This window comes from Rhinoderma darwinii, chromosome 1 (assembly GCF_050947455.1).
Source record: "Rhinoderma darwinii isolate aRhiDar2 chromosome 1, aRhiDar2.hap1, whole genome shotgun sequence".
Classification (NCBI taxonomy): domain Eukaryota; kingdom Metazoa; phylum Chordata; class Amphibia; order Anura; family Rhinodermatidae; genus Rhinoderma; species Rhinoderma darwinii.
Genome location: NC_134687.1, coordinates 604,608,924 through 604,631,666, shown reverse-complemented (window position 1 = coordinate 604,631,666; position 22,743 = coordinate 604,608,924). Strand labels below are relative to the sequence as shown.

Here is a 22,743-nt window from a genome sequence, read left to right as displayed (position 1 = left end):
TTATGGTTCTCTAACAATTTACCAGTAATTTTGAGCCATGAAATAGTAGGAAGCGACTTTTAGGGCCACTGTGAGCCCTTATGTCGATCTACCTCTAACCTGGAGTTTAGGCTAGATTCACACGAGCGTTGCAAATCTCGGACGTGGAAAAACGGCAGTTTTTCACGTCCGAGGTGCATCCGTGCGCTGCGGTTTGCGATATCACACATCCTCCATAGACTAGTCTTTGGAGGGATGCGTGAAAAATATAGGACATGTCCTATTTTCTCACGGACCCTTCACACGATCCGATGAAACAACGGCCGTGTGAACAGCCACATTGAATTATATAGGTCCGTGTGACGGCCGTTGTTTCAATGGCCGTCACACGGACGTTTACCACGTTCGTGTGAATAAGGCCTTAGTCTGTTCACCTCAGAGGATTGTTCAGACAATTTAGCAAACTCTTAGCTCTGTGAAGTATTAGGTCTGCACAGGTTTTCAGCCTCTGAATGTAAATAAGAATGTTCCCATTCCCAGACAGCAAGTAGAGATCTCGTAAACCGAGAGAAATTGAAAATCAAAGTATATCAGAAAGCTTCAGAACTTTTTAATATACGACGATTAAGGCAATGTACGTCACAGGAACAAACACCAGCAAAGCACATTATTATCCTCACACAAAACTGGTTACCATTTATTGTGTATAATAGGACTGAATTCAGCTGTGAATGTGGTGACCTTGAAAACAAGCATCTATATAGACTGAATGGTGTTTCCCTCTGAAATTACACGTTGAAAGCCTCATTTATTCCTGTACAAATAGACAAACGCTGCTGAGAACAAGCCAAGGACATCTGTATCTGTAGAGAGGAGCTTAATATTACATCCGCCTTAACCCAATGTCTTCCATTCGTCCCCCACAGCTCGTCATCCGGTCCAAGGAGGCAGAGTGGAGTGGACTGGCGAGTGCCTGCTCCATAGCGATGACTGCTGACACCTAGGATTAGGCAGCAACATGGTCAAGAGGGGTTCCATCTAGAGCTATTCACTGACTGTAAATAGAGATCTTGAAAATGGTGAGTAATTGATACACAATGTATATCAGAAAGCTGCAGAACTTCTCATTATACAATTAAAGGGGTTGTCCCAGAATCAACAATTCACAGGATAAGTGAGAATTATCTGATCACTGGGACCCCCACTAATCGCGAGAACGGAAGTCCCCAAGTAAAGCGCTCGGCTGTTTCGGTTAGTCCCATAGATATTGAATAGAACGGCGGGCACATGCCGCTCCAACCAAGCTCCTCCTTACTGTGGGGGTACAGTGAGGAGGAACGGAGGGTTTGCGACCCCCATTCTCATGATTGGTGGGACTTACAGCAATCAGACAATTATCAACTATCCTGTGGTCAGCGCTGCAGGGAAGTCAGCAGAGACCGGCTGGGAGCACTGGAGCGCGGGGGATTGAGTAGGCGAGTTGTGTTTGTTTTATCCACTTTCCTACTCTTAGCACATTTATTTAAATCCCGGAAAACTCTTTTAGGCCCAGTTTACACAGAGTTTCTTGGCACTGATTTTGACGCAGAAACACGTATCTGAATCAGCGCCAAAAACATCCGAAACCACCACCCATTGAGGTCAATGGGAGGTCGAGAGAGTTTGTTTATTTCTCCGAGCGGCTTTTATCCTTGACCTTTCTTGCCGTGGTTCCGACTGACTTCCCACTGAAATCAACTGGAGACAGAAAAAAACATTTTTTTGCCCACGGTGCTCAAAAACGCCACAATAACCGTGGCAAGAAAGTGCAGGAAGGTCAAAATCTGCCTCAAAATTCCTGGAGGAATTCTGAGGCAGTTTTTTTCTGAGTGAACTAGGCCTTAGGCTTTGTACACCTTTGAAAACAATTTTTAACTTTATAAGATACAGCTTCTACGTATCCTGTCTCCATAGAAGCTATAGCCTTCCGTCAAAGCCGATTCCGTCAGTTCAGTTAACGGCTCGGCTGAAAACTGGCACACGCAGGATCCAGCTAGTGTCGATCACATCTAAGTTCATGAACTTAGATGTGATCGACATTAGTTGGATCCTGCCTGTCAGGACCCGCTGTCAGTTCAGCTGAAGTGATGGAACCGGCTTTAACGGAACGGTACAGCTTCCTAGTAGATACATAGAAGCTGTATCTTAAAAAGCTTAAACGTAAAACATGGATTAAAAAAACTATTGCTTTAAAACATTTACATATCCTTTAATTTGGGAAATGAAGATTCTGTACCCCAAAAAATATCTCCTTTGAAGGACGGCAGCTAGGAAAGGATCTGCACTGCTGTCTGCAAAGAATGAGTTGGCAGCATCTCGCTGTGTGTACGAGTCTGCAGCACGGAGCTCGGCATGTGCAGGGACACTGGCATCGTTCTCAACACGTCTCTCCTGGCAACATAATGCCAGGGGCAGAAAGAGAGAGAGAGAGAGCACAACTCATGCAGACCCTGGGTATATTCCCAATACACTCATTCATCCAGCGGTGTAATACTACAACAAAGACGCCACCACACTTCTACTACGCCACACTTTATAATGGGCACAACAACCCGTGTGGCTTTGGTTGCCAATGTGCCTGTGTATATTTAGCTCCTGTAACTATGGTTGCTATGGGCCGCTCAATGGGCAATAAACACACGCTGGATGGCAGGGTGACAAGGAATGCATGGCCTTAATAACAGATGGGTCGCAGGGCACAAGACCAAAAGTCCTCTTAACCCTTCACAGCAGGGACACACTACAAATAATATCTAGATAGAACGTAAAAATTCCTGTAGTCAGTCATCCAATAATCCAGAAAGACTACTAATCTGCCTCGAATATTCAGCACAGAACTGCAGAAGACGGAGCAGAGAGAATTAATTAGAAAATTACGGCTCCCACATAGCGCCGTGCGCATGCGGGCAAAACTATGCTCACTTGCGGTGGCCAGTGTCCACAACATTTACACCGTACAACTAATGGCCACCGCAAGTGGGCGTGGTTTTCAGCCACCATGATGTGGAAGTTTACCATTACCATCTAGCACCCATCAGGACCAGTAGAAAAGTGTATAGGACCACCTAGGACTGGGCCTCTTCTCCGCAAGGGCCCTATAGCATCCGCATGGTCTGCCTCTATGATACATACGCCCTAAATTCCCAGGGTGTCCAGTAAGGGATGAACAGAGGGGTTATTCAGTCTACATCAGCTCTCTATTTACTGCATGTCATTCATAAAGATCCTCTCCACCCAAATATTAAAACTTTGTGCTTATCAGTCCCCTTGTAGCAGCTGTCTGTGCTCCTATTATTACTGGAAGTGGAAATCATTGCCAGCCATGTTGGAGGCTATGGAGGTCTGGCTTTAGTCACTCAGTCACCCACCTGAATACAATAATCGTATCTGTCAACCCTGTGTCTGCTATGGTTTTAGAGATGTCCTATCTTCCGTGCCCACTTGGATTAGTGCACAAGGATATGGCACTCTTAACCACATGTACAGGAAGCCGAGCTTATACTTTGCATTGTGTTTACGTACATGTTTATTTAGATGTGGACAATGTGGGTCAACCACAGCACAAAAAATAAAAAAGAACTAGCTAAAAAAAACAAACTCAGGGCAAAACAGCTACAATAATAATCATCATCATTGCCATACTTCAATATTGTTTTGAACTTAAAAAGGGGGTCTGCGCCTTTAAATGACAGACTGCAGTGACAACACAAAACGTACCAATTATTTCCTAAGGGTATGTGCACACGATAACTGCAATTACGTCTGAAAATACGGAGCTGATTTCAAGAGAAAACAGCCCCAGATTTTCAGACTTTTTTGAGCAACTCGCGTTTTTCACGTCCGTTTTTTGGAGCTGTTTTCATTGGAGTCTATGAGAAAACGGCTCCAAAAACGTCCAAAGAAGTGTCCTTCATATAATGTATATAAGTGCCCCGCATATAATGTATATAAGTGTCCCGCATATAATGTATACAAGTGTCCCGCATATAATGTATACAAGTGCCCCGCATATAATGTATATAAGTGTCCCGCATATAATGTATATAAGTGCCCCGCATATAATGTATAGAAGTGTCCCGCATATAATGTATAGAAGTGTCCCGCATATAATGTATAGAAGTGTCCCGCATATAATGTATATAAGTGTCCCGCATATAATGTATATAAGTGTCCAGCATATAATGTATATAAGTGTCCAGCATATAATGTATATAAGTGCCCTGCATATAATGTATATAAGTGTCCCGCATATAATGTATATAAGTGCCCCGCATATAATGTATATAAGTGTCCCGCATATAATGTATATAAGTGTCCCGCATATAATGTATATAAGTGTCCCGCATATAATGTATATAAGTGTCCAGCATATAATGTATATAAGTGCCCCGCATGTAATGTATATAAGTGTCCCGCATATAATGTATATAAGTGTCCCGCATATAATGTATATAAGTGTCCCGCATATAATGTATATAAGTGTCCCGCATATAATGTATATAAGTGTCCCGCATATAATGTATATAAGTGTCCCGCATATAATGTATATAAGTGTCCCGCATATAATGTATATAAGTGTCCAGCATATAATGTATATAAGTGTCCTGCATATAATGTATATAAGTGTCCCGCATATAATGTATATAAGTGTCCTGCATATAATGTATATAAGTGTCCAGCATATAATGTATATAAGTGTCCAGCATATAATGTATATAAGTGCCCCGCATATAATGTATATAAGTGTCCCGCATATAATGTATATAAGTGTCCAGCATATAATGTATATAAGTGTCCAGCATATAATGTATATAAGTGTCCAGCATATAATGTATATAAGTGCCCTGCACTTCTTTGACGAGGCTGTATTTATACGCGTCGTCGTTTGACAGCTGTCAAACGACGACGCGTAAATGACAGGTCGTCTGCACAGTACTGAAAATAGGTCGTGTCAACTCAGCCGAATGATTAGGTAGTCGTTCAGAGTATGCAGGCACCAAGTGTGCTAAGCAATACATGAATGAGTTTGGGGCAGCCGCTTCAGGAGACCATATTGGCTCCATGCTAATATACAGGTCAACATGGGCACCATCTATACTACATGAGTACCAACGGCAATTTGCAGGAAACATGGCTGCCAGTCTCCAGCAGTGAGTAAATAAATCCAAATTCACCCCAGTACTCCGTCGGGAAATAGAACCAAGCCCCAATCATTTGGGTTGGTGCAGCAGGCATCAGTTGGGGCCCCAGTGTTTGGCCCCTCACCGATCAGACATTAACGGCAGGTTTAATGGTTATGGCGTGCATACCCCTTTAAACTAAAGTAACAATTGCCACAAGTGATTATAATAAAGTATAACAAGTCATATGAATAACCAATAACATGAGAGCGCACATCTTATGCCAATTACAGCCTGAACTGGCACTCTACAGCCAATGCCATGACGACGATGGAGGGCACAGATAGCAAACAGTGAGAATCACAGATGCCACCAGGATTAACCCTTCTGCTATCAGAAAGGCCAACGGGTATCATCATCCAGCCGTATGACAAGAGAGTTTAACCTTTGAATAATAAAAAGTTCTGCAACTTTTCTAATAAACTTTACGTTTTAATTCCACAATATTTAAGACCCCTGCTTGCTGTCTGCAAATGAGAACATTGTTTACATCCAAAAACTGTACATCCTGCAAACAAAGCTGCAGTTTGTTACAATAGATCAGCGTTGGTAAATGTTGAGCCCAGGATTTTGTAAAGCAACAACTGAGATTAGATTTTGAGAAAAACTGCATTCAAGTCTGTGTGTAGACCAAGCTTAAACAAGATTTTATTCACTGACAGCAAGCAGTCAATCAAGCAAACTCAAAACACTAAGTATTTTAATGGCTGCAGAGATTTTTATTATACGATATTACACTAAGGAACCTCCTAAGTTAATATGGGGGGGGGGGGATCTACAGACCCCATACGTTTCCAAGAAAATAAGATTACCTGAGAGCTGCAAGAGGGCGACACTCCCACTGGCCAGGAGACCTCAGGTTCTCGCTCTTGTTCACCCCTCCAGAAATGAACGAGTCTGCCCAGCTGATAGCATCTGGCACAAGACCCCTTGCGGCACTTTCTGATTGGCTGAGTAGGCCTGGGGCTCCCTGGTCAGTAGATGTTGAGGTACCCCGTAGCTCTGTATATTTTCTACATACCCTGAAACTATCTGGTGACAGATACTCTACAATGATTACACATAGGGGTGGTCACCCAGCTTTACCAGACTTCTGAGTGACTGGTGTACGTAGTGACAGATCCTGTTTCAGTATCATTGCATGATCAAACTCACTGCTCAGTGGTCGGGCAATGCTGTATAACAACCTCTATGGGAGCACCAATGGCAGCCATACTGGTTGTCACCCAGCTTTCCCAGAAACAGAATTAAGAAAGAATGGAGGATGAGGAGATGAGGGGGGTCAGCTGCCATAGTGGTGGCATCTGGGGGACACATTAATTTACATGATGCAGATGAATTAAATTTGTATAAGCGATGGGTATCATGCCCAGCCGTGTGGTCAGTGCTGCTGTGGAATGAGGGGGCTATATAATTGTGTGTGCTGCACGTGGGGAGGACACAGAAGCAGCTGAGGACCACTCACTAAGATCAAGTCACATGAGGAGTCCACAACATTGCAGCCGTCAACAGCTTGGATTGCCGCAAGACTGGGAACGGCGCAAAGCAGCACGACTGGGAACGCCGCAAAGCCGCGCCGCAAGACTGGGAACGCCGCGCCGCAAGACTGGGAACGCCGCAAAGCCGCGCCGCAAGACTGGGAACGCCGCAAAGCCGCACCGCAAGACTGAGAACGCCGCGCCGCAAGACTGAGAACGCCGCGCCGCAAGACTGAGAACGCCGCGTCGCAAGACTGGGAACGCCGTGCCGCAAGACTGGGAGCGGTGCAAAGCAGCACAACTGGGAACACCGCAAAGCGGCGCCGCAAGACTGGGAACGCCGCACCGCAAGACTGGGAACGCCACAAAGCCGCGCCACAAGACTGGGAACGCCGCAAAGCCGCGCCACAAGACTAGGAATGCCGCGCCGCAAGACTGGGAACGCCGCGCCGCAAGACTGGGAACGCCGCGGCGCAAGACTGGGAACGCCGCGCCGCAAGACTGGGAACGCCGCAAAGCCGCGCCGCAAGACTGGGAACGGTGCAAAGCAGCACGACTGGGAACGCCGCGCCGCAAGACTGGGAACGCCGCAAGACTGGGAACGCCGCGCCGCAAGACTGGGAACGCCGCGCCGCAAGACTGGGAGCGGTGCAAAGCAGCACAACTGGGAACACCGCAAAGCGGCACCGCAAGACTGGGAACGCCACAAAGCCGCGCCACAAGACTGGGAACGCCGCAAAGCCGCGCCACAAGACTAGGAATGCCGCACCACAAGACTGGGAACACCACAGAACCGCAGGACTGGGAACGCCTCAAAGACGCCGCGAGACTCAAAACGCTACAATGACGCACCGTGAGACTCGGAATGCCACAAACATGCGCTGCGAGACTGGGAACGCCACAGAGACGCGCCGTGAGACTGGGAACGCCAGAGACGCGCCGTGAGACTGGGAACGCCAGAGACGCGCCGTGAGACTGGGAACGCCAGAGACGCGCCGTGAGACTGGGAACGCCAGAGACGCGCCGTGAGACTTGGAACACAACAACTTTTAGTGACATAAGTATAATGCGGTTGGCGGTCGAGCCCTAAACATGTTTGATGGAGAAAAGAGTAGATGGCAGAGGAGTCTGCTTGGCATAAGCTACACTCAGTACCGTGAACCCCAACCTTGGGGGTGAAAAGCCTCACAGCCAGCACTCACAGCCTGGTAAACAAAGGGAGGACACAGCCCGGTGAGAGTAGTAGGCAGGATCATCCCAGCCAGGCACAGCCACGTCCACATGGAGGAACCGACCTGCCAAACAACTACCAACCATGTCACAGGCCTTAGCCCAGGAGTAGAGCACAGCAGTGCCGGGCACAGCCGGGTACGTACCTGGGCAGTGTCCCGTGTGCTCCACCGGAAGAGCCGGCCGCCTGCTCCCTGACACTGGCCGACAGATCCAGCCTGACACAGGGAATGCAGGAATGTGACGTCACGACCCGCCCCTAAAGCACACCACGTGGGTCCAGCACCGCCGCGGGGAACGCCGGGAAATGTAGTCCCAGCAGAGGGAGAGGAAAGTGCTCCCTGCCACTTACTACTGAGATATCAGCACATGGTGAGGTTAGAATGCTACTGTTCCAGGCTACAAGTATACAGATATTTCAGAAATGTGCACAGGAATGACAGCACCTCAGGGTGACGTCTGCAAGTGTCAGTCGTAGAGAAAGATAACACGCAACCCAGACCAGTGTAAGGTATGTCAACATGTACAGCTGGCTTTGTGCACTCAACCATAAGTACGGGCCAAGCCACTATAACAACAGCTGAATTGTCTGCATAATCAGTGCCAGCTGTGTGTCCCCCATAATCAGCACAAGCAGAGTGTCCCCCATAGTCAGTGCCAGAAGAGCATCCCCCATAATCAGCACAAGCAGAGTGTCCCCCATAGTCAGTGCCAGAAGAGCATCCCCCATAATCAGCGCCAGTAGTGTCCCCCATAATCAGCTCCAGTAGTGTCCCCCATAATCAGCACCAGCAGAGTGCCCCCATAATCAGCGCCAGTAGAGTATCCCCCATAATCAGCGCCAGTAGTGTCCCCCATAATCAGCGCCAGTAGAGTATCCCCCATAATCAGCTCCAGTAGAGTATCCCCCATAATCAGCGCCAGTAGTGTCCCCCATAATCAGCACCAGCAGAGTGCCCCCATAATCAGCGCCAGTAGAGTATCCCCCATAATCAGCGCCAGAAGAGTAACCCCCATAATCAGTGCCAGTAGTTTCCCTGTAATCAGTTCCAGAAGCGTGTCCCCCATAATCAGCACTAGCAGTGTCCCCCATCGTGAGCACCAGCAGAGTTCCCCCATAATCAACACCAGAAATGTGTCCCCCATAATCAACGCCAGCAGTGTACCCCCATAATCAGCGCCAGAAGATTGTCCCCCGTAATCAACGCCAGCAGAGTCCCCCATAATCAGTGCCAGTAGCGTGTCCCCAAGAATAGTGTTCCCCATAATCAGCACCAGCAGAGTGTCCCTCTTAAGCAGCACCAGCAGCGTGTCCCCTATAATCAGAGCCAGCAGTGTCCCCCATAATCAGCGCCAGCAGTGTACCCCGTAAATACCACCAGAAGAGTCCCCCATAATCAGCACCAGCAGAGTGTCCCCCATATATACCGCCAGCAGAGTATCCCAGATAATCAGCGCCAGCAGTGTCCCTCATAATCAGCACCAGAAAAAGTGTTCCCCATAATTAGCGCCAGCAGTGTGTCCTCAATAAATACCGTCAGCAGTGTCCCCCATAATCAGCACCAGCAATGTCCCCCATAGTTAGCACCAGCAGAGTGTCCCTCACAAGCAACACCAGCAGCGTGTCCCCTAAAATCAGAGCCAGCAGAGTGTCCTCAATAATCAGCACCAGCAGTGTGTCCTCCATAATCAGCACCAGCAGTGTGTCCTCCATAATCAGCGCCGGCAGAGCGTCCCCCATAAATACTGCCAATGGAGTGTCCCCTATAATCAGCACCTGCAGACTGTCCCCCATAATAAGTACCAGCAGTGTCCCCCATAAATACCGCCTGCAGAGTGTCCTCCATAATCAGCACCAGCAGTGTCCCCCATAATCAGCACCAGCAGTGTCCCCCATAATCAGCACCAGCAGTGTCCCCCACAATCAGCAACATGTCCCCCATAAGCAGCGCCAGAAATGTATTCCCCAATAACAGTGGCAGCAGATCACCATTTCAAAATTCAGTCCCATATTTTTTAATTCAATAGAAGGTAATATAATACATAGTATTTATCTCCCCCCAGTGGCAGCTACTATTAGGCCTTTCACACAGCGGAATTTTAGCAGTGCATTCCAGGACAAAATTCCGACTCCTATTCTTTTCAATGGGAGTCGGGCGCTTCTTCTCCCCGCTAGCTGAGAAAATAAGTTCTTGGGATAAAGAAGCGTCTTGCTCGATCTTCGGGCGGATTTCACCCGAACTTCCCATTGTAGTCAATGGGAGGAGGAATCTTCCTGCTGATGGCAGGAATAATTCCGTGGCAGATTTTGATCCGCTGTGTGAACATAGCTTTAGAGGAGAAATGTCTGCTCATGGACAACCTGGGAGAGTAGGAGAGGGCCTAGCTAATGGGGGTGATAGGCCCCATGTGCTGGGTGCCAGAGGGGTTGTCAACAAGTGGCCTTGTCCAGGGGATTTAGATACAGGTGTTTGGGGCAGAAAACTGAGCCTTTGCCTTGGGTTAAAGTGGTTTTCCCATCAAAGACATTTATGCCATATCAACAGGATATGTCATAAATGTCAGATAAACGCGGGTCCCACCAAATCATGCGCTTCAAACCACAACACAGCAGTAGAAAGGGGTTTAGGGTGCCACGTTCTAGAGATAGGTGCGGGCCCCAGAAGTAGGACCCACATCTATCTGACATTTATGACATATCCTGAGGATATGTCATAAATGTCTCTAACGGGAAAATCACTTCAAGGAAAGCCTAGCTACAGCAAGTATGCAAGTAGGCAAGTATGATTTTAGTTTCAGTGTGTCATTGTCCTGTACCCCAGGTGTCAGTATGTCATTATTCTGTACCCCCAAGGGTCCGTGTGTCATTATCCTGTATCCCAAGTGTCAGGGTGTCATTATCGTGTACCGCAAGTATCAGTGTATCATCTTCCTGTACCCTAAGTGTCAGTGTGTCATTATACTTGTACCCTAAATGTCAATATGTAATTTTCCTGTACCCCAAGTGTCAGTGTGTCATTGTCCTGTACCCCAAAGTGTATGTGTCATTGTCCTGTACCCTAAATGTGAGTATGTCATTACTCTGTACCCCAAGTGTCTGTATCATTTCCTGTACTCTAAATGTTAGTATGTCATTTTCCTGTACCCCAAGTGTATGTGTGTCATTGTCCTGTACCCTAAATGTCAGTTTGTCATTATTCTGTACCCCAAGTGTCATTGCATCATTGTCCTTTACCCTAAATGTCAGTGTGTCATTATCCTGTACCCCAAGTGTGTGTCATTGTCCTGTACCCTAAATGTGAATGTGTCATTATCCTGTACCCCAAGTGTATGTGTGTCATTGTCCTGTATCCCAAGTGTCAGTGTGTCATTGTCCTGTACCCCAGGTGTCAGTATGTCATTATTCTGTACCCCCAAGGGTCCGTGTGTCATTATCCTGTATCCCAAGTGTCAGGGCGTCATTATCGTGTACCGCAAGTATCAGTGTATCATCTTCCTGTACCCTAAGTGTCAGTGTGTCATTATACTTGTACCCTAAATGTCAATATGTAATTTTCCTGTACCCCAAGTGTCAGTGTGTCATTGTCCTGTACCCCAAAGTGTATGTGTCATTGTCCTGTACACTAAATGTGAGTATGTCATTACTCTGTACCCCAAGTGTCTGTATCATTGTCCTGTACTCTAAATGTTAGTATGTCATTTTCCTGTACCCCAAGTGTATGTGTGTCATTGTCCTGTACCCTAAATGTCAGTTTGTCATTATTCTGTACCCCAAGTGTCATTGCATCATTGTCCTTTACCCTAAATGTCAGTGTGTCATTATCCTGTACCCCAAGTGTGTGTCATTGTCCTGTACCCTAAATGTGAATGTGTCATTATGCTGTACCCCAAGTGTCAGGGTGTCATTGTCTTGTAGTGTCAGTGTGTCATTATCCTGTACCCCAAGTGTCAGTGTGTCATTATTCTGTACCCCAAGAGTCAGTGTTTCATTGTCTTGTACCCTAAATGACAATATGTCATTATGCTGCACCCCAAGTCTCAGTGTGTCATTATGCTGTACCCCTTCAGTTTATTCGGTGATAGTATGAAGGTAATAATAACTCATGGTATGGGGGTATTTTTCAGTCATGATATAGGGTTTTGTTCTGTTTTGGTATGAAGGTTATTATCAGTCATGGCATGGGGATATTGTTCGGTCATGTTAAGGGGGTATTGTTCGGTTATGGTATGGGGGTATTGTTCATTATGGTAATGGGGTATTATTCAGTCATGGTATAGGGGTATTGTTCAATCATTGTATGGGGGTATTGTTCAATCATGGTATGGGGGTATTGTTCATCATGGTAAGGGGGTATTATTCAGTCATGGTATAGGGGTATTACTCAGTCATGGTATGGGGGTATTTTTTAGTCATGATATGGGGGTATTATTCAGTTATTGCATAGGGGTATTGTTCAGTCATGGTATGGAGTTATTATTCACTCATGGTAAGAAGGTATTTGTCATTGTCCTTTCACCCCAAGGGTCAAGGTGTAATTTCTTTCAGGGCCTCAAGTAATAGATTTCCATTCTCCCAGCCTTAGCAATCTGAATATATATATATTTAGTTCTCAATGGATAAAGTTATTGCTGTTAAACCCTTAGTGAGCAACAATACGCCCTTTTCATGGCGGTCACTAAGGGGCCTTAGGCTAGGCCGCCGTCTTTTCACGGCGGTCCAGTCATATTCCTGCACGGGTGTCCTGTGCAGGCTGGAGCCGGGGCTCGGCTGTCTAATTACATCCGGGCTCCTGCTCCACCGGCCTCAATCGAAGTTTACTTAGACCGCGGCATTTAAATCATTTGCAGAGGGAGGGAGCTCCTTCTCTCACCCATCGGCAGGCCGCAAATGCAATCGCAGGCCTCCGATGGGGTGCCATGGCAGCCAGGGGCCTGATAAAAGCCCCCAGGTCTGCCCTGGGCATATGCCTATTAGGACGTGCCTCAGGCACGTCCTAATAGATGCCTGTTAGATTTACACTGACAGGCAATAATTCTCTGGTATACAAAGTATACCAAACCATTATAGCAGCAATCTGAAGATCGCATAGTAAAGTACCTTAGTGGGACTAAAAAAATAAGTCAGAAATGTGAAATAAAAATTATTAATAAAAATTACAGTAAAAAAATAAATAAAACCATTTTTTCCCATAAAAAGTGGTTTTATTTAGTAAAAGTGTAAAAAATGAATAAAACTACACATATATGGTATCGCCGCAACCGTAATGACCCAAACAATAAAATTAATATGTAATTTAAACCGCAAGGTGAACACCGTAAAAAAAAACAATGCAAAAAACAATGGCGAAGTTGCTATTGTTATAAGTCCCATATACCTCAAAACATTACCAATCAAAACTACATCTCATCCCGCAAAAATCAAGCCCTCATATAACTACATTGACGGAAAAATAAACAAATTACGGCTCTTGGAAAGCGACGATGCAAAAATAAATAATTTTAGTTCAAAAGTGTTTTTATTGTGCAAAAGCGGTAAAACATAAAAAACCTCTACATATGTGGTATCGCCGTAATGGTACCGACCCATAGAATAAAGGTAACGTGTTATTTACGCCGCTCAGTGAACGGCGTCAATTTAAAACGCATAGAACAATGGCGGAATTTCAGGGGTTGTTTCTATTCCCCCCCAAAAAAAGTTAATAAAAGTTAATCGAAAAATGATATCTACCCTGAAATGGTGCCATTAAAAAGTACAACTAATCCCGCAAAAAACAAGTCCTCATACAGCTATGTCGACGGAAGAATAAAAAAAGTTATAGCTCTTTGAATGTGACTATAAAAAAACTAAAAAAATAGCTTGGTCATTACGGCCTAAAATAGGCTGGTCACTAAGGGGTTAAAGATGCCAAGCTATGAAAATTTCAATCACTAATAAGGTTCCGATGCATCACCAACTTCCAGCATATGTGGAGCATTTCCCCGACAGTCTATTTTATTGGTTTGGCTGTGTGTAATTATATTTGTTTTATTATGACTGTAGTGGAAATGATCTCTTCATGCACTCACTTCCTGCTGAGTTTATACTTATATAGAGCAGCTAATCCGAACAAGCAGAGCTGCAGTGTAAAGCATAGGGGGCTGAACAGCAGCTTGTGCCTCTGATGAGACAATAGGTAAATTTAAGACCAATAGACAATGCAGCTAAGCTGGAGTCAATGATCGTAGCTTTGCACTAAGGGAGCAGAACTAAAAAGGATAATAAATAGATTAGCATCTCCCATAGGTGCTGACCTCTATACGGTTTTTAAGCCTAAAACTGGACATCCGCTTTATGTCTATGAATTGTGCATCAGATGAAGTAACTGCATTTGATTTACCGTCTTGCACTGAGCCTGTCGGGAGGCCTGCATTTATAACATTATTATTGCTTCTTATGTCTTAATACTTGGTATAATATACATTATAATATCCTCCTGATGTCACCTGGTGTTGATGTTATTGGCCGCTTCTTCCATTTTCCAGATCAGAGCAGTCATGTTCTAATAAACACCAGCTATTTATAGCAGACAGATCGACCATCCACGGGGAAGGTGGGGAGCTGTTTTCTCCCGGTACACCCTGATACATAATGCTGATCAGATATAATGCCGGACGCAGTCTCAATTACATATATCACACTCGCTGCAGATCCAGATTACTAGCCGCAAACATTACATCATTTACAGGACAAAGACTGGACAGGACAGCTCAACTTTAAAGGAAAATTCCATTTGAGGTCTAAAATTATATTTAGCCCCTATCCCAAGGGTGATACTTACCGCCTATTTCTTTTCTTCAGTGTCGGATGCTTGTTATGGTCAGCTTTATTATGACTCAGCTATGATCAGTGACTCCAGCTTAGCTACATTGTTGAATGGAGTCTGAGGTAGTCTTAAATCTACTGCTGTTCTCAACAGTGGCTCAGGCTGCTGTTATGTCCTTAACCCATGCTTTACACTGCAGCTCTGCCTGTTCAGATTGGCTGCTAAGTAAAAGAAAACAAGTTCTGGAGGAAGTAACGAGTGAAAAAAAAAAAAGATTATGGGGTAATTGCCTTAAGTTCTCCAGGAGTAAGGATTTTATTTGTTAACTTCAGGGATGAACTCATAATAGGGAAATAACAAACCAAATTATGCCCCAGTCACTAGGAAGGTTGGGTTGTGGACCATCTGTAGTGATGGTGGGGTACTTTGGCGGCCGCAGGCTGGTATTATTAAGCTGGGAAAGCCCAAAAACAATGGGCCTTCCCACCTCCTAATGCTAGCCTATGCTGAAAAATGGGGGGGACCCTACGTCATTAAAATTTAAAAATTAATAAATAGAAAAAACGATGTGGTGCCCCCCCCCAGCATTTTTCATAACCAGCTAGATACAAAACAGCAGCAGCAGGCTAGCTATGCCAGGGTGGGAAGAGAGATAGATAGATAGATAGATAGATAGATAGATAGATAGATAGATAGATAGATAGATAGATAGATAGATAGATAGATAGATAGATAGATAGATAGATATGAGATAGATAGATAAATAGATAGACAGACAGACAGATAGATAGATAGATAGATAGATAGATTAGATAGATAGATAAGGAGGCCCGTGCCACCCAGCATATAACATTTATGGTCCTCAGGACCCAGATACAATTGAATACTATAGGCTGCAGGCCACGTTAAGCCTGCAGCCTATAAGGTGCTGGGAAGACTCCGTGCGCAGGCGGGCGTGATTACATCACTGCATCACGCTGGGAGGGGGCAGCTGTGTGACACTATATACAAGGGGAGGGGGAAGCTGTGTGGCACAATATACAAGGGGAAGGGGGAGCAGTGTGACACTGAATACAAGGGGAGGGGGGCTGTGTGACAATATATTCAAGCGGAGGGGGAGCTGTGTGGCACTATATACAAGGGGAGGGGGGCTGTGTGGCACTATATACAAGGAGAGGGGGAGCTGTGTGGCACTATATACAAGGGGGGCTGTGTGACACTATATGCATGGGGAGGGGCAGCTGTGTGTGACTATATACAGGGGGAGCTGTGTATCACTATATACAAAGTGGGATTGTATGGCACTATATACAAGGGGGCCGAGTGGCACTATATACAAGTAGGGGCTAAAAAGGGGGAGGGCTGTATGGCACTATCTAGAGGGGATGCTGTGGCGCTATATACAAGGGGGCACAAAGGGGGTATTTCATACTGAGGGGGCACAAAGGGCACGGTTACTGATGGGGCACTTTTATTGTGTCGAGCACTAAGGGATTATTATTACCATCTGGGGCACTGTGGATTACGAGTTTGTTTAGAGAATGGGGTATAGGGGGGCAGGGTGCTGGAAAAGCGAGAAACCAACATGTCTATGTGTCAAATTCCGCAGAGACGAGTCATAGCTGGAATAAGTCGTCACATTGGTCTGGGCCGGATGGAGAAGAAAAGGGAAAGTGAACGACTCTAATCAGAGGAAACATCTCCTCTGAGTCACTTGATATAAATGTAATCACTTATATCGTCAGCAGAGCTCCTGTGTATAACTGACATCTACTACTATATGGTCACTATATAGTGGTAATATTAGTCTTTGTATAGTGGTTTTTATTCAGCAACAGTATGGGAGTATTATTCAGTCACTGTGGTAATGGCGTGGTAGTATTATTTAGTAACAGTATTAGGGTATTATTCAGTCACTATGTGGTTATTGTGTGCCGATATTATTCAGTAACAGTATGGGGGTATTATTCAGTAACAGTATGGGGGTATTATTCAGTCACTACGTGGTTATAGTGTGGTGGTGGTATTATTCAGTCACTATGTGGTTATGGTGTGGCAGTATTATTCAGTAACAGTATGGGGGTATTATTCAGTCACTGTGTGGTTATGGTGTAGAGGTATTATTCAGTAACAGTATGGGAGTAGTATTCAGTCACTATGTGGTTATGGTGTGGTGGTATTATTCTGTAACAGTATGGGGGTATTATTCAGTCACTATGTGGTTATGGTGTAGAGGTATTATTCAGTAACAGTATGGGGGTATTATTCAGTCACTATGAGGTTATGATGTGTAGGTATTATTCAGTAATAGTGTGGCGGTATTATTCAGTAACAGTATGGGGGTATTATTCAGTCACTATGTAGTGATAGTATGTGGTAATGATGTGGCCGATTATTCAGTAACAGTACGGGGGTATTATTCAGTCACTGTGTGGTTATGGTGTAGAGGTATTATTCAGTAACAGTATGGGAGTAGTATTCAGTCACTATGTGGTTATGGTGTGGTGGTATTATTCTGTAACAGTACGGGGGTATTATTCAGTCACTATGTGGTTATGGTGTAGACTCAGAGGTATTATTCAGTAACAGTATGGGGGTATTATTCAGTCACTATGAGGTTATGATGTGGAGGTATTATTCAGTAATAGTGTGGCGGTATTATTCAGTAACAGTATGGGGGTATTATTCAGTCACTATGTAGTGATAGTATGTGGTAATGATGTGGCCGATTATTCAGTAACAGTACGGGGGTATTATTCAGTCACTGTGTGGTTATGGTGTAGAGGTATTATTCAGTAACAGTATGGGAGTAGTATTCAGTCACTATGTGGTTATGGTGTGGTGGTATTATTCTGTAACAGTACGGGGGTATTATTCAGTCACTATGTGGTTATGGTGTAGAGGTATTATTCAGTAACAGTATGGAGGTATTATTCAGTAACAGTATGGGGGTATTATTCAGTCACTATGTGGTTATGATGTGGAGGTATTATTCAGTAATAGTATGGGGATATTATTCAGTCACTATGTGATTATGGTGTGCCTGTATTATTTAGTAACAGTATGGGGGTATTATTCAGTCACTATGTGGTTATGATGTGGAGGTATTATTCAGTAATAGTATGGGGGTATTATTCAGTCACTATGTGATTATGGTGTGGCTGTATTATTCAGTAACAGTACGGGGGTATTATTCAGTCACTATGTGGTTATGGTATGGCGGTATTATTCTGTAACAGTATGGGGGTATTATTCAGTCACTATGTGGTTATGGTGTGGAGGTATTATTCAGTAACTGTATGGGGGTATTATTCAGTCACTATGTGGTTATGGTGTAGAGGTATTATTCAGTAACAGTATGGGGATATTATTCTGTCACTATGTGGTTATGATGTGGAGGTATTATTCAGTAATAGTATGGGGCTATTATTCAGTCACTATGTGATTATGGTGTGGCTGTATTATTCAGTAACAGTATGGGGGTATTATTCAGTCACTATGTGGTTATGGTGTGGTGGTATTATTCAGTAACAGTATGGGGGTATTATTCAGTCACTGTGGTTATGGTGTGGCGGTATTATTCAGTAACAGTATGGGGGTATTATTCAGTCACTATGTGGTTATGGTGTGGAGGTATTATTCTGTAACAGTACGGGGGTATTATTCAGTCACTATGTGGTTATGGTATGGCGGTATTATTCAGTAACAGTATAGGGGTATTATTCAGTCACTATGTGGTTATGGTATGGCGGTATTATTCTGTAACAGTACAGGGGTATTATTCAGTCACTATGTGGTTATGGTGTGGAGGTATTATTCAGTAACAGTATGGGGGTATTATTCAGTCACTATGTGGTTATGGTGTGGAGGTATTATTCTGTAACAGTACGGGGGTATTATTCAGTCACTATGTGGTTATGGTATGGCGGTATTAATCAGTAACAGTGTGGGATTATTATTCAGTCACTATGCGGTTATGTTGTGGAGGTATTATTCAGTAACAGTATGGAGGTATGTAGCGTCCATGGCCGCGGGCCTTCGGGTTTACTCACCTCCACACGCCCGCAGCCATTGATCCGTGAGCGCTGGTCCCCATCTCCTTCCAAGGGGACGCCAGCGCTCACTTCCGCCTCGTTCTGCTGTGACCCGTAGGGTGCGCGGCCTTAAAGGGCAAGCGCGCGCACATAGGAAATCGTCATCATCATCATCAACTGCCACGATTTCCTGGTCTATAAGAAGGCCCCAGACCTTCTGATCCTTCCCTGAGCGTTGTTAGTTTTCCCAGTCTGTCTTGCAAGTGGTCCCTTAGTGTTTCCCTGTTCCAGTTGTTACCCGTGCCTTGTTCCCCGTTCCTGTTTCCTGTGCTGTGCCTTTAGTATCAAGTCGTGCCACGTCCTATGTCATCTGCCAAGCCCGGAGGAATCCGCCACGTCCTGTGTCATCTGCCACGTCCGGAGGAATCCGCCACGTTCTGTGTCATCTGCCACGTCCGGAGGAATCCATCTCCATCAGTGCCAGAGCTGCGGCCACCGTCTGGACTATCCAGGTACCCTTGTGCGGGACATTGTATTGCTGGGGTTTCCTGTTGTTTGGCCAGCTGCCTCCCCGCTACGGCGGTACGGCCTAGTGGGTCCACTAACCCGCTTCGTGACAGTACGCTCAGGCCATGGACCCCGCTGGTCAACCTGAGACTTTGACGACACAAGCCATTCTGGCCTAGATGGAGGATCTCCAGTCACGACAAGACCAACTCCTCCTGTCGGTGAACGCCATTGCCCATCGTCTGCTTGCTCCAACCACTGTCGTCACCGCACCCATTCCTGCTGTTCCTCCTGCTACACTTCCTGTTTGTACCAGTACCGATCCTCTGTGTTTCTTGCCGCTACCTCCACGCTATGACGGAGACCCGAGGACCTGCAGGGGATTTTCAAGACTTCAGACTACATGCCAGGTCCTTCTCTTCGGATGACGTCAGGATCGCCTTTATCATCTCTCGCCTTACTGGTAAAGCCCTGGCATGGGCTAATCCTCTGTGGGAACATCAGGGGCCAGAGACCCGGGACTTGCAGTGCTTTTTACAGACCTTCCGCTCGATCTTTGAGGAACCTGGGAGAGTTTCTTCGGCTGTTGCATCCTTGCTGACCCTATATTGGGGAGACCTCTCCGTGGGCAAGTATGCCATTCAGTTCCGTATCCTGGCTGCTGAATTGACCTGGATTAACGAGGCTTTGGTGGCCACATTCTGGCAGGGACTGTCTAAAGGGATCAAGGACGAGCTGGCTGCTCGCGATCTACCATCCACCCTGGATGATCTTATTCTACTCACCACCCAGGTTGACATGAGGATCCAGGAGCGTTCCAAAGAGGTTCTCCGGGAGAGACAACTTCCTAGGCTGGATTCTACTTTCCAGCAATCCCCTTCAGTCATCCCACTAGAGGATCCGATGCAGAGTAACTATGTCAAATTGTCTACCCAGGAGAAACTACACAGACGCACTTCTGGACTTTGTTTGTATTGCGGCCGTGGAAGCCATATTGTGCGTCTGTGTCCCCAGAGGCCAGAGAGACCCCATTGCCTAGGATTGGTTGGAGAGACAACCCTAGGTGGAACGGTATCTAACAGCATTCTGTTCCAAGTTGACTATTCCTGTGACCCTAGTATCCGGCGACAGGACGCATCAAGTTTCTGCCCACCTTGACTCTGGTTCTGCGGCAAACTTCATCCAGAAAGAGCTTGCGGATCATCTTCAGCTGCCCACTGTCCCCCTAGAGACGTCTTTGGCTGTTGCCTCAGTTAATGGACTGCCTCTGCCTGATCCCATCATTTCTAAAACCAATCCGTTGAAGCTCCAGGTTGGAGTCCTGCATTTTGAATTAATTTCTTTCCTTGTTTTGCCCAAGGCCATCAATCCTGTTCTACTGGGCCTGCCTTGGCTTCGATTACATGCCCCAGTCCTGGACTGGAATTCTGGAGATGTTCTCCAATGGGGCTCCAAGTGCCATGGTCGTTGTCTATTGCAGATCCATCCTGTCAAGCCTCCTCTGCCTCAGTCGTTGGCGGGACTGCCTCCCCAATTTGCTCAGTATGCAGATGTTTTCAGCAAAAGGGAGGCTGAGACGCTGCCTCCACATCAGACTTTTGACTGCCCCATTGAACTGGTTCCTAATGCATCTCTCCCCCATGGTAGAGTATATCCTCTCTCCTTGCCAGTCTCTATCCATGTCGGCCTATATCAAGGAGAATCTGGAGAGGGGTTTCATACGAAAGTCTTCCCCCCCCAGCCGGGGCTGGATTCTTCTTCGTTAAAAAGAAGGACGGATCCCTTCCACCCTGCATTGACTACCGTGGTCTCAACCAGATCACAGTCAAGAACAAGTACCCGTTGTCACTTATTTCTGAGCTGTTTGATCGCATGCGAGGAGCCAACATTTTTTCTAAGCTAGACCTGCGGGGGGCTTACAATCTAGTCCGGATTCACCGGGGTGATGAATGGAAGACGGCATTTAACACCCGGGACGGGCACTACGAATATCTAGTGATGCCCTTTGGACTGTGTAACGCTCCAGCAGTGTTTCAGGAGTTCGTTAATTATATCTTCTGAGATCTCCTCTATGACTGTGTTGTTGTTTATCTCGATGATATTTTGATTTTCTCCCCAGATCCGACGACTCATCGGAGGCATGTCCGTCAGGTTCTACTACGATTAAGGGAGAATCAGTTATACGCAAAGTTGGAGAAGTGCGTCTTTGAGAGAAATTCTCTGCCCTTCCTGGGCTACATCATCTCGGATCAAGGCCTCAAGATGGATCCGGAGTAAGTGAAAGCTGTCCTGGAGTGGCCACGTCCTCAAGGCTTAAGGGCCATACAGCGGTTCCTGGGATTCGCCAATTTCTACCGGCAGTTTATTCCTAACTTCTCTTCTCTGATGGCGCTCATCTCTACCCTTACCAAGAAGGGTGTAAACGCCAAGGTGTGGACTCCAGAGGCAGAGTCCGCATTTATTAGCCTCAAGAAAGCCTTCACTTCAGCCCCGATCCTCCATCATCCTGACGTATCTCGGCAGTTCTTACTGGAAGTGGACACTTCCTCTGTTGGTGCAGGTGCACTTCTGTTCCAGAGGAGCTCCAAAGGAAAGGCAGTAGTATGTGGCTACTACTCAAGACTTTTTTCTTCTGCTGAGCGCAATTACTCCATTGGAGATCGGGAGCTACTGGCCATCAAATTGGCTCTGGAGGAGTGGAGACATCTTCTAGAGGGCGCTGCTCACCCCATCCTGATCTTCACCGACCACAAAAACCTTACCTACCTCCAGTCTGCACAACGACTGAACCCCCTTCCAGCCAGGTGTTCGCTGTTCTTCACCCGTTTCCAATTTGTGCTCCACTACCGCCCCGCGGACAAGAATGTGAGGGCCGATGCCCTGTCCAGATCGTTTGAGGCGGAAAACACGGTGGAGACCCTTCAGACTATCATAGACCTGTCCTGCATTGTCACTTCTAATCCTCTGCAGGGTAGAGACATCCCTCCTGGGAGGACTTTTGTTTGGTTGGCAGACAGGAGAAGAATTCTCCGCTGGGGACACAGTTCTAAACTGGCTGGGCACGCTGGTGTTCGTAAAATCCGAGACCTGATTGCTCGTCACTTCTGTTGGCCCACGCTACCTAAAGATGTTCTGGACTTTGTCTCTTCTTGCACGGTGTATGCCTCTAACAAAGTGACTTACTCCAAGCCTGCCGGCCTGCTTCAACCTCTGCCTGTACCCAATGCCCCCTGGCAGCACATTGCGATGGACTTTGTCACAGACCTTCCCCCCTCAGCAGGATGCAACACTGTCTGGGTGGTGGTGGAACGGTTCTCTAAGATGGCACATTTTATCCCACTGACCGGCCTACCTTCTGTTCCTCGTCTGGCGAGTCTCTTCATTCTACGCATCTTTCGCCTGCATGGCTTGCCTCTTCACATTGTCTCCGACCGGGGAGTTCAATTTACCTCAAAGTTCTGGAGAGCCCTCTGTAAACTCCTGGATGTGAGTT

The 22,743-nt window shown here is 46.1% G+C and overlaps 1 protein-coding gene across 2 annotated transcripts in view; it reads right to left on the bottom strand.

Moving 5' to 3' along the window:
- Positions 1–8,153, bottom strand: part of CTIF (cap binding complex dependent translation initiation factor) — a 221,801-nt gene extending 213,648 nt beyond the window's left edge. For both annotated transcript variants that reach the window (XM_075840870.1, XM_075840878.1), the window contains exon 1: positions 8,053–8,153. The gene's annotated coding sequence lies outside the window, so the exon portion shown is untranslated. The remainder of the gene's footprint in view (positions 1–8,052) is intronic.
- Positions 8,154–22,743: the final 14,590 nt, after the last annotated feature.